Source organism: Octodon degus, unplaced genomic scaffold, assembly GCF_000260255.1.
Source record: "Octodon degus isolate 3935 unplaced genomic scaffold, OctDeg1.0 scaffold00175, whole genome shotgun sequence".
Taxonomy (NCBI): Eukaryota; Metazoa; Chordata; class Mammalia; order Rodentia; family Octodontidae; genus Octodon; species Octodon degus.
In genome coordinates this window covers 3840717-3853634 of record NW_004524751.1, presented here as the reverse complement: position 1 = coordinate 3853634, position 12918 = coordinate 3840717, and positions in this window count along the sequence as shown.

Genomic DNA, 12918 nt, shown 5'->3' with positions numbered 1-12918 from the left:
TTCTTTCTAAAATGTCTGCTAATATTTTGAAAATATGTAATAAATCCCAGTGTTCATTCGTTGCTCCAGAGATTCACATTGCCTTTGAATGCATCCACTTTATGTGCTGAATTAAACACACTTGTTATTCTCCCATGAAATGATAGATTCAGTTCATTGGGATGATGAAATATGTTACACAGCATGCAAGTTTTATAACCCAGGTCTGCATCACTAACAGATGCAGCCAATAGCAATAGTTTTCTACAATAAATCTCTGGAGGGGCCCTTACAACTGAAAAATACTGGCTAGTGATCTATTTTATGAGAACCATCTCATTTCCATCTATAACAAGTGGTCAACGTCCTACAGATCTACCTCCTCATGGAGCAGTACAAACACACCTAAGTTAAAGGCATGTATTATAATATAGTTGATAGTTTTAGTCACATCCTGCCTGGCATCGTGGCATATGCCTGTAATCCCAAAATTCCAGAGGCTAAGGAAAGAGGATCCTTGAGAGTCTGAGACTGACCTGGGCTACAAAGTGAGCTAAAAGCATAGCAAGACCCTGTCTCAGAAAATATTAAAAAAATAAATAAATAAACACATCCCATAAAATGTCTTTAAGTTCAGGTGGCATTTTTCAGATAGTGAGCCTATCTCTATAGATGACACAGCATGTAGCCCTACATTCAGGACTAATCTTTTTGACTTTCATAGTGAAACAGTCATGACAGTCTCTGTGTTTGTGCTTATACTGATTTAAAGACTACCACCAGATGGAACTTGCTCCATAATGCCTGCCACAAGATACAGTTTAATTGTCACTTTATTGATGGGACATTGAAATCAGACTGGAAGCAATTGATTTATTAAGGTCTTTTGTGGTCCAACCTCTACTAATGTTAATCTGTATTTACAGCCACTCTCCAATGCTGGCATCAACACTTCAGCCCCATATCATGTCATTAAGCACTAGATTCACACAAGAAGTGTGCAACCTAGATCTTTTGCATGTGCAGTTCATAGTGTGATTTGCACTCTTAGGAAAATCTAATGCCACCATTGATCTGAAAGTAGGCAAAGCTGAGGTAGTAATAAGACGGGAGGGAATTCCTCTAAATACAAATGAAGCTTCACTTATTTACCTAATGCTTACCTTCTGCTGTATGATTCAGTTCCTAACAATCCTTGGACTTATACCTATCTGGCAGACTGATCTATACCATTGTTGATAGATCTAAATGTGGGTAGAAAGAGAAGAAAATTGAGGGAGATTTGTGAAGACTTAGGTAAGATATCTAAACAGGTAATATGACAAATGGGGATAATAAAAGAAAGAAAGGCGGGAAGTTAAGCAAGTTGTCAGGCATGATTTGGGTTCTAGGTGAGATCGACCAAGTATCATGAATTCATGATGGTGTGCATCTGTAGAACTTTGTGGTGTCCCTAGCCTTACTTTGTAGCCTGGTGTATGGGCAGAAATATGAGTATTTCTTTATTTTGCAAATATGACTATCTAACAATAAAAAGAGTGTGGAAAGGCCTGAATCATAAATCATAAAATTTACAAATCAGGAATAAAGATACTTGGGAAGGAAAGAATCAGAAAATAGAATTCAAAGAACTTAAAACTGATAAAAACGTATATTAATTTGAACTGAAATTCACTGGTTTGACTCAAATTTTCATTGTTCTTGAGTGTTTTCAGATGATGATAATACAGAGTTTAAAATAATAGTAAGAGGTGATAACAGTCACTGATAGTGAAAAAATCCCACAAAACGGAAAAGATAACATATGGATTCTTGAAGCCCCACAGAAAGAATTTAGATTATTTCTCAGAGTGAAAAGTACAATAAATATCGTGAATGACAAGAGAAGTATTAAATCCTAACAGAGAGTAGTGAGATCCAAGAAAACTTCCTTCACTATGAAGTAATCAAATCATGCCTAGAAGTGGGGAAAGAAAATATTTCACTGGGGAAAGTTCATGGCATTATGAAGTTGACAGACCTGCATCAGGTTCCAACTTCACCTTTCATTAATTCCATAGCACTATCTAGCAAGACACTGGCTTTATCAATAGTCAGCTATATTTTATCTTAATATTTATTCCACTATTTATGATAATAAGACTATCTTGTTTTAGAATTGTTCTCAGGATAAAGTAAGTGTATATATGAAATAGGGTTCTGGATAAATAGTGCTCATGACCCCACTAGCCTCATTTCTAACTCCTGTTAGCACTCATGTTTCCAAAATAATGACAACGAATAAGTATGTATTTTATTATTTCCGTATCAAGCAACTTCAATGCTGTAAGCCTTTGAGCTTTTTTGACAATGATGTTTCCTTCTTTGTGATGGTGATATGCCTTAGGATTTTGCTTAATGATGTGATTTATGGGCAAAGTATACTTAATAACTATAACATATTTGTCATTTTACTATCAAAACATAAAAGAACCTACTGTATAGCTTTTTTAGAAATGAAAGAATATACAATCTTTTAATGTAAATGTTTTAATATTAACTATTTTAGGTTCTGAAATATATAGAAAAGTTCCATATGAATTTCAGAGCATTATTTGGGTTGAAAGTGTTCTTGATATCTTTGAAATTTAGAAGAAGTATTGGACTGTACATAAATACTGATGATCAATAGATGTTACAGGGAACATAATTGGCATGGTTTATAAGATCTATTTTAAGAAGAATCAAGAACGTTCTTGTGCTGTTTATGGCTAAATCCCACCACATACAATCCAGTGATACATGACTATTTTTTTTTTTAGTACTGAGAATTAAAATCAGAACCTCATGCTTTCCAGGCAGTCCCAAAATGTTTAACTTTCTGATTAAAGTAAGTTGTTTACTGGGACACAATGGGGGAAAGTTAAATAATAAAAAATGCATAAGAAAATGAAATTCAGGTAATCCATCCATGAATTTGCATTCCTGTAAGAAAACCCTCAGTTATCATTGGTCATATCATTTCTGAGCTACCAATGTGTAGTAGCTAACCACTTCTTACTCGAGCCAGGCATCAGAAGGAGTTTTGTTATTTGGTTTATGAAAGCATGGACTCACCACCTTACTTCACTTCACTATGCAGCCAACACAAGGATATAATATAACAATCATCAATTATTGCTAATTTTTCTTTGCACATGACCCACTTTAGGGTTTACAAATATTCACATATTTCAGAATGCAGATTAACGTTTATAATTTCACTAAGGAGACCTGGCAATTTAAAACTTGGATTCATAAAGTAATGCTCTTTCTTTTCACAAAGGGCCTGTTTTTAAACCTAACATCAATCTATAAAATGCAACAGCAGGATTATACAAAAACACACATGCAGAACATTTTCATCAAAACAGATGAGTAGTTCTCAGAGAAGAGGAGAATCCATAGGGTATTCAAGCCATGACTCACTTGTCGCTTCAGAATTCTCTCTGCTGTACACATGCAATTTCAGATCTCACTGCTTCTCAGCATAAGTTAAGATAGAGCCTGTTACTCCCCTAAACACATTATGTTCTTTTTCTCCTCTAAGCCCTTTTGTATGCTTTTACCACAAATTGATGGGCCCACATTTTCTTTCCCATTCATTTTCCATATCTTGCCTGTATTGAAAGTTCTTGTTGAGGTGTCATTTCCATAGAGCTGCTAGTATCCACATACCCAGATCTCCCACTATCTCTTCGGAATTTTTTTCACCAACTGGATTCTTTTCTGGAAACAGTTGCTTTCACCCTACCTGTCACTGTCCCAGAGGATATAACCTTGATTTTCAACTCACTGTGATACACATAGTATTTCCTCAGTTTGAAGAAGGACATAGATATTCCAAATCACACTTCCAACATAACAACAATGAATTCTATCCATTCAAGCTTTTACCTATCTTCACCGCAGGTCTTCGTCCCCTTCTCATCATGGAGACAAAATAAACCAGCATCCATGATTTAAAGTTTGTTTTGGTTCATGTTTCCAGTCCATGGCTGGCAGACTCCAAGGCACCAAAAGCACAGTGCAGAGTTCTGGGCAGGGAAAACCTGTGCATGTTAAGGCAGCCAAGAAGAAAGGAGAAAAAGGAGGCAAAAATAAAATGTGCTACTTTGGATCACATAACCAGGGACTTTCCTCTACCTCTGGCCTAGCTATTAATAGCTCAACTGTACCGAGGCAATGGTCCAGTCGCCTACTAAAAGTTCCATATCTGAGCACTCAAGAGTTTTGGGGATCATTGGTGATCCATAGTATGGCATCTGCAACAATACCTCCTTGTCACACAATCACAGAATATTGCAGTTCTATGTATTATAATGCAGCATGATCAAGTTTTACCTTTGTAGGAAAAGTTTCTGATTTTTAGGAGAAGTACTGTTCTCTAAATGGATTAATTTTCATCAATAATGACTGAGAAATTTTGCTTTCACTGTACAGAATTAGGTTTTACATACACCTTCCATTTTCTATCACAGATCTTCTGCAGAGGCTTTTGTATACCTGGTCCCAGTCATTTCATCAGCAGTCTGAATTTTTCTTCTTGACCTTCATGCCTAGGTAAGCTGGAATCTGCTTTCCAGCAAACAGGGATGGTGAGAACAGTGCACGAAACCGCTCCAGTGGGTTTCTAGGTCTGAAATCATATTGAAAAGAACTAGAGAAACTAAGCAAATGAATTAATGAGTGGCAGTGGAGCCTCCAAAGGCATCTCCTACCACTACTGATGCAAACGCATCCTCACAAGACCTTGAATAAGGCAGATTTGTAGGCTACAAGCAAGAACCATATTTAAATGGAATAGTGTTCCAAGTTCTTAGGATTCCAAGTTTGAATGTGAAAATGAAAAATCTTTACAGTAATTTTTTATGATTTGAGTTGAAAGATAAAGCAAACTCTAAATACAATCCTAATGGTAAAGACCAATTATACTTAAGTAGATATTCACATACAGAAAACATACACTGAAAAAACTCTAACATTTTAATAAAAACTAGTCTGCTTGTTTTATTTTCTGATTTTTCTTGCTTCCTATCATATTTAATAAGAAAATAATAGATGTATGTGTTTTTAAATCAATGTATATTCATAATGAAAAAATATTTTTTTCATTTTATATAATACCTTACACTCAATTTAGTATCCTGGCAGAGACATGTTAATTATTTAGATATTGTATTTAATTTTATAAGTTAGTAAGGCCATAACTCAAAAATATCATTATATCAATACAAAATGTAGCTATCGGTGCTTTGGAATGAAAAAAAGGATTTGGCATTGAGTATCATTTAAATAATAGTTTATATTTATCTCACATTTTTGACAAGAGTATAATCATTGTGCCATCATATGATTTGTTTTATTGACTGCTTTTGCAATGAAAAATAATATTCTTAAAGCATGTTTCCACTTTCCCCATACTTTAAACAGTTCTTATTAAACAATCTAGTAGGATAGCAAAATTACTTGTCATTTTAGCCAATAAATCTTCATTCTGCATTTTAAATATCAGAAACTGTTTTAGGCAGATTCAGCAGAGAACAAAACAGGGAAACAAACACACACAAAAATGCCCTTATCCTCAGGCAGCTTATACTTTGATATAATCTAATAGTCCTGAATTTAAATACCAAGAAATCTGTATATTTAAATATCATTTCCAATAGCAAGGTCAAATGCAGTCTTTCTGCCTCTCTCCTTTAATTGCTCCAGTTTTCCATAGGATAAGTTACTTCACGCTGAACCTATTTCTTCAATGTTTATTTTTTATAGAAGCACCAATTCCTCTATCATTGATAAAAGGAATGATACATTTTGCCCATGCCTTATATTTATCCATTTTATAATCATATGGTATATAAATGGAATATCCTTACAAATACCCACTGCACTAAAGCTCTTTCCCTGTGTGAATTCACTTTATCAAGATTATTGGTCATGTCGTACATGTTTGACTTACAAAAATGGGTTTTCTGAATCAAAATAATAGTTTTAATGTTTTTTGTTTGCTCAACATTCCCATATTTCCCTTCTGTACATTCTCAAGTGGTGTCAGAAGTGACACATGAAAGATAAGTCTGTAAGATGAGTGATGATTTGTTAAAATTTCATTAATGTTATACAAATAACTAATCAGTAATTTGACTTACTACAGTGATTGAGATACAGACTATTTTTGTCTTTTAAAAACTTGAAACATTGTGCTTTATTATTTTCTTATATTTTATATTGATGGTGGATGTTTGATACTAGTCTGAATTTTTGCCTAGCTGGTAAAGATTGTCATTCAAATTTTAAGTTTTCCTTCAAATCCCTGAGAATGAATCTGTGTAGGTTTTCTAGTTATTTATCTTGCTTAATATTTTGGACAGATGTCCAGTCTGTCTATATATATTTCAGTTATTTAAGATTTTATGTTTTAATTATTTATTTTCATGAATTTTACCTGAACTAACTTTTTAGAAATTCACTTCAGAAATGAAAGTGATGGATTGATATTCTGTCACATTCAAGTGTGCAATTTCTTTTGCTCTTTTCTGAATATTCTGTGATAACTTTGATTTTATCCTCTTTTTAGAATTTTAATGTTTATTCATCATATTTGTCATAGAAGATGACTTTTTTGTCTGATACTGTCTTTTTATATATTTTTAAATAGTCTAATTGATGTATGATCTAACTTTCTCTAAGAATAACAATTAGAATGTTTTTAAAAGTTCTCACTATAATTATAATTTATCTTAAGGGCAACTGTTTTATTTGTTTTGATTTTTTCTTTAATTACTAAATTTTTGTTTTAGGCTTTAACCACAAATTTATAATCTTGTAATGAAGAAATGGAATATAAATGATCTGAGGCAAGGGACATGGGTTTCCTCAGAGGCTGGGTTGCTAATCTGCTTTTGGTGTGGTGCATCCTCTAGGAAGGAAGGCTGGAGGAAGATCTGAGGCTAGAGAAACAGTTATGGTTTAAGCTACTCAAATGTAGGGAGGATCAGCAGCATCTTGAGTCTATGAAGACAGGACTTCCATGCTTAGTTGGGCCAATACCTGATCCAGTAAAATATACCACATAAAACAGAGGTGTTTGTTTTCTTTAGAGATTAAATCTTCTTTCTCATGTCTTAGGAAACAAGTTCTGAAACACTTTGAGTTTATGGATCACTGTGTTTGCAGAAGGGAGCAATGGAAAGGGGCCACTTAGAGGCTGTAAGTGATTGACACACATACTCTGGACAGAAATTCTGTTTTTCACTGGGCTCCATCTACTTATTGGTAATTATCACCCTAGCTCTGAAATGTGTTTTTCTGGAGTCTCTTCCTCTTATTTTCACCGCAGAACCTGGACAGCGGCCTCTTCTCTACTATAGTCATACATTATTGATTTTTTATGAAATCTAAATCTGTTAAAAATCACTTCAGGTGTTGATAAACCTTCCCACCACTTATTTGCTAGAATAGCTTCTCTCCTTTTTATAAATGTGTGCTGTCATCATAGGCACACCTTAATATAAATAAGAAAGCAATATGGGTACTAGGTCTACTCCCTTGAATTGAGAATTGGGCAATTTTGGTGTCCTAGCAATAGTAACTAAAATGAGAATAACTGTTCAACAGCATACTTTAATTGTGCAATTTAGCATGAATATATACTTGTATGTTAATATACTATGTGTGTTATATAAGCATATATGAAACAAATTTGTTCTGCTAAAATCATATATAATCTACGCATGTAGATATAATTTTTATACTTGTATAACCCAAGAGAAACCAGATAACAATTCTTTGAAGTTATGTTTGTACATTTAGAATATGTAGATTTGTTTACATTAATTTCACTACTCCTGACTTAATTTATTTCATATATGTTGTTAATCTTCTTGGGGTAATCTATTTTAGCAATAGGTAATCTAGGTTAACATCCTTTAAGCGACATTAAATTAACATGACCTACTTTTTTTTTTTGTAAATTTTTGACTTCTCTGTATTGACAGTGTTATTCTTGAGGGAAACAATAAAAAAATGCATGTTAGTAAAGTCATTGCTTATAGCTATATTTTCAAATAACATGATTTAGAAATAACTGATTATTACTCTATTTCTCTGATCCATGTAGAAGAAAATCTATATTTTCTGTTTAGATTAAATTAAAAGAAATGTTTGTAAAATCTGAACACATATAATAAAGTATAGTTGAAAACAGACTGACAGAATAGATCAAGGAGCAAGATCAAACAACATACTGCACTCAAGAACACATTTAGCCCCCAAATTAATCATTATTATAATGGTTAATGTAAGTCACACTTTGTTTCTCCCCTATAAAAATGTTCTATAAAATATGGAGACCCGTTCAGCAGTCCTGGTGAGGACAAGGGAAGGCAGTGTCAAAGGGAAGAGCGTAAGTCTACAGCCTGCATTCTCTCCATTTCCCCAGGATGGTGGTTAAGGTGGAAGAGTGAAGAAGATGCTTGGGAGAGTAGTGAGAGGCATACCAGTGAGAGGAGAACAAGGACATGCTCGGGCATTTCTCTGAGCTTTGGGGGCAGTGGTAACAGTGAGAGAAGTGCAGCTCATGCTGCTTCCTTCTCTGCTGCTCTGGGACTGAGGTGCTGACCAGAGGAGACACATGGGGGGCCACACCCTCCCGCAAAGCCTCAACATTAGTGACTAAAGTTATCTGACATTAGAAAACTAAAAACATCAACACAGAAAACAAAATAAAGTAGAAAACAGGAAATGATAAGATAAAGCAGCAAAATACAATCCCAAATATCTACCCCAACCAGGAGAAATCTAGAGCACAAAGAGATTGGAAAAATCAAAAGGAAACAAATGGAACTCTTTGAAATAATAGCAGCAGAAATAATTTTTAAGAAATGGAAGAGGACATAAAAAATAATTCCTAAGGTGCAAAATGAAATCGCATTCAAAATCTATGACATTAAAGCAGACACAGATAAACAAATAGAGGAGTTCAGGAAAATGATGGAAACAATGAATGAAAAGTATTGATAAGAAATTGAATCAATGAAGAAGATCCAAACAAGGCAGATTAGAAACTCCATTGAAAGTATACACAGAATATTAAATGAAGGGTAAGGTAGAATTTCATATCTAGAAGAAAGGACCAAAACTAGCAACCAAGAAATGAAAGAAATCTTACAAGTCACAAGACCATGAAAAAAAGTATATAACAGCCACAGAAAGAAGCAAAGAAGAATAACATAAGACTTTTTGGAATCAGTGAGAAAGCTGGAGATAGTATAAAAACAATTAAAAATCTCTTCACAGAAATAATAAGAGAAAATTCACAAACATGGAAAAAGAGCATGACATACAAATAAATAAAATATAGAGAACTCCAAATAACCATGACCAAAATAAATTCACAGCAAGGCATGTAACAATCAAGACTCCAGAAATTCAGCTCCAGGACAAAATGATAAAAACAGCTAAGGAAAACAAGCATATCACCTATAAAGCAAAGCCAATCAGAATCATAGCAGACTTCTCAGCACAAAGCCTCAAGTCAAGAAGGTTTTGTAGCGAAGTATTTCCGACCCGACAGGAAAACCATGTTCACCCTGGATTGTTGTATCAAGCAAAATTATCACTCAAAATTGATTTAGAAATAAGAATTTTTCCATGACAAAGAGGAACTTAAGAAACTTATGATCACTAAACCAGGTCTACAGACTGCTATGAAAGACATATTAGAAAGAAATAATGAAGACCACAAACACAGAAACACAAGAGCACTAATACTAAGAGTCTGCCAGGCACAGCAAGCAGTTAAACAAAGCAGAAAGGCAGGCAGCAAACAACAGGGAACCAACATGGAAAAGAAAACCATATATGTATATATGGTAAGTATAAATATAATTGGTCTCAACCCATCTGTCAAAGGAAACAGACTGGCAAAACAAATCAAGAAGCAAGATCAAACAATACGTTGCATTCCAGAAAAACACTAAACCTCCCAAAAAATTTCATAGACTAAAGCAATTCCCCATGCCATAGAAGCTCGGAAAAAAGCAAGAGTAGCTATTATATTTGCACACAGTGCAAATTTAAGCTAAAACTGATCCAAACATACAAAGAAGGGTCACTATGTATAAGTTAAGGGTTTTTATTTTTTCAGAACCGGGCATTGAACTCAGGCCCTTGCGCTTTCCAGGCAAGCGTTTTTTCTACTGAGCTATCTCCCTGGCCCTAAGGGAAAATTCTAAGAAGAAAAAGTAATCATACATAGGTATGCACCAAACACAAGTTCACTCAATACATTTAACAAAGCTTAACTTACATGAAAAAAACATAAATGCTAACACAATTGTGGCAGATTTTAGTACCCTACTTTTATAAGTGCTTAGATCAACTAGACAAAGAAACTAAGTAATATTAGAATTGAAACAAGCCTGTGAATAAGTGAGTTTGGTAGTTGTCTACAAATTGCACCACCCAAAACCAGAATTCACATTCTTTTCAACTGCAGAAGGGACATTCTCCAAAATAGAGCATGCATTAACTCATAAAACATGCTTAATAAATGTACTGTAATTGAAAGTATCCCATGCATATTATCTCACTACATTACAATAAAGCTGGAAATCAATGACAAAGGAAACCATACAAAGTACATTAAGACATAGAAATTGAACAACACACTTCTGTACAACCATTGGTTCACAGAAGATATTAAAGACAAAATTAAACACTTTATACAATTAAATGATAATAATGATACAACATACTGAAATTTATGGAATGTACTGAAAACAATCCTATAAAGGAAATTCATAGTAAAGAGATTACACATTAGCAAAAAAAAAAAAAGAGATATAATAAACAACCTAATATTGAACCTCAACCTTCCAGAAAAGAAGAGAGAAAAAAAATAAAAAACTTGAAGCCCATATAAGGCAGGAAATTATAAAGATAGAAACAAAAATCAATTCAATAGAAGCTAATAAAGCAATACACCTACTATCAGGATCTATATTCTAATAAGATAGTAAATATAGAAGAAGTAGACAGGCTCCTAGACACAATCAACTTAGTAAAAGTAAAAGTAAAAAAAAAAAAAGAAAAAGAAAAATTCTAAACAGCCCCAAAACAGCCAGTGAAATTGAAAATGTGATTAAATATTTCCCAACAAAAAAAAAGCCCAGGCCCCGATAGATTCACTGTGGAGTTCTATAAGAAATTTAGATAATAACTACTACCACTCATGCTGAAACTCAAAGGAAATAGAAGGGAAAGCAGTATGCTGAGAGTAATTCCTAAAGGCAAGTATTATCCTGATTCAAAAACCAGAAAAATAAAGTACAAAAGAAAAAGAAAACTATAAGTCAATCTCCTAATGAATATATATGTAAAAATCCTTAATAAGATAATGGCAAACAAAATGCAGGAAATCATCAAGAAGATTATACAACAGGATGAATTTAGCTGCATACCAGGATGCAAGGATGTTTCAATATTCACATTTGTTGATTCATATATTGAAAATTAAATAATTAACAAATTCAACTTTACCTGACTAAAAAGCTTTCACACAGCAAAAGAAACCATCAACAAAGTGAAAATATAACCCACAACATGGGAAAAAATTATAGCCAGTTGTTCTACAGACAAAGGACTTATATCCAGAACATATAATGTGTTGAAAAAACAGACCCCACACATTCAAAGACCCAATCAAAAAATGAGAATTGGAAATAAATAGGCACTTCTGATAAGAATAGATACAAGTACTTGCATGAAAAATGTTCAACATCATTGCTAATTTGAGAAAGGCAAATTAAAACAACACTGAGATTCCATCTTACCCCTGAGAGAATAGGTATCATGAAAAAAAACCAACTCAGAACAAATGCTGGAGGGGCTGCAGAGAAAAAGGAACATTCAACAATGTTTCTGGTAGTGTAGAATGGTACAAATATGGAAATCAGTATGGAGATTTCTCAAAAAACTGGGGCTCATTCCAGCTATTTCCCTTCTGGGAATCTTCCAAGAAGAATTAAAATCTCAATAAAACAATGATATATGTGCACCCATATATACAGTAGAACAATTAATAATGGCTAAATTCTAGAAACCACCCAGATTTCCATCAACCAAAGAATGAATAAAAAAAGACATTTTTTATATAATTTGGAGTACTACTCAGCCATAAAAGGTATAACATAGAATTTTTTTCCATAATTTTATTGAGAAAAAAATAGCAATGAGACAGTTTCAAACCAAACTGGTCTGACAGTTTCAATAATTAACACATTGCATACATTCTTTCTGGTGGTTATTGCTGTACAAGATGTGGACATGATATCCTATCCACAAACACTATTAGAACAAATCCCTCTATTCATTAAGAAATGTAACTATATATCTATCCTAGCCATTTTGAATACACAGATACAAAATGGACATTCATCTGTATCCCCTTTTTTGTTTAGTTCCGTCATTTGAATATTGTAGGTGCATTAACTCAGCAAAATATTGTAAAAGAGTCTAATAGTCCATAAAAATATTCGGTCTTCCGTTTCACTGGCAATGTCAGAAATTGTTGACCTGAGGCCCCTACAGCTCAACATAACAGCATGGCTTTACTTCTTATACTTCATTTTTATATTTCCTTGGTCAGTGTCAGCCATGTGAATGAGTCACGGCCATTGCTTGGCCAGTGTGCTCTCCGTGAAAGCCTGAGAGAATGTTTTACTCTGTGTGACTCTCCATATGCACACTCTACATCATCGATCATTTTCCTCTTTGGCCCCGTAATCTCCTTGATCAGAAATGTTGGGACACTACTGAGTTACATGATGTTACAGGAAAAGTTCTCATATGTCCTGAGTCTTAATTGACCTTGGAAGGCTAGGGCCAAAATGTTGGTGAAAATAAAATTTTTAAATA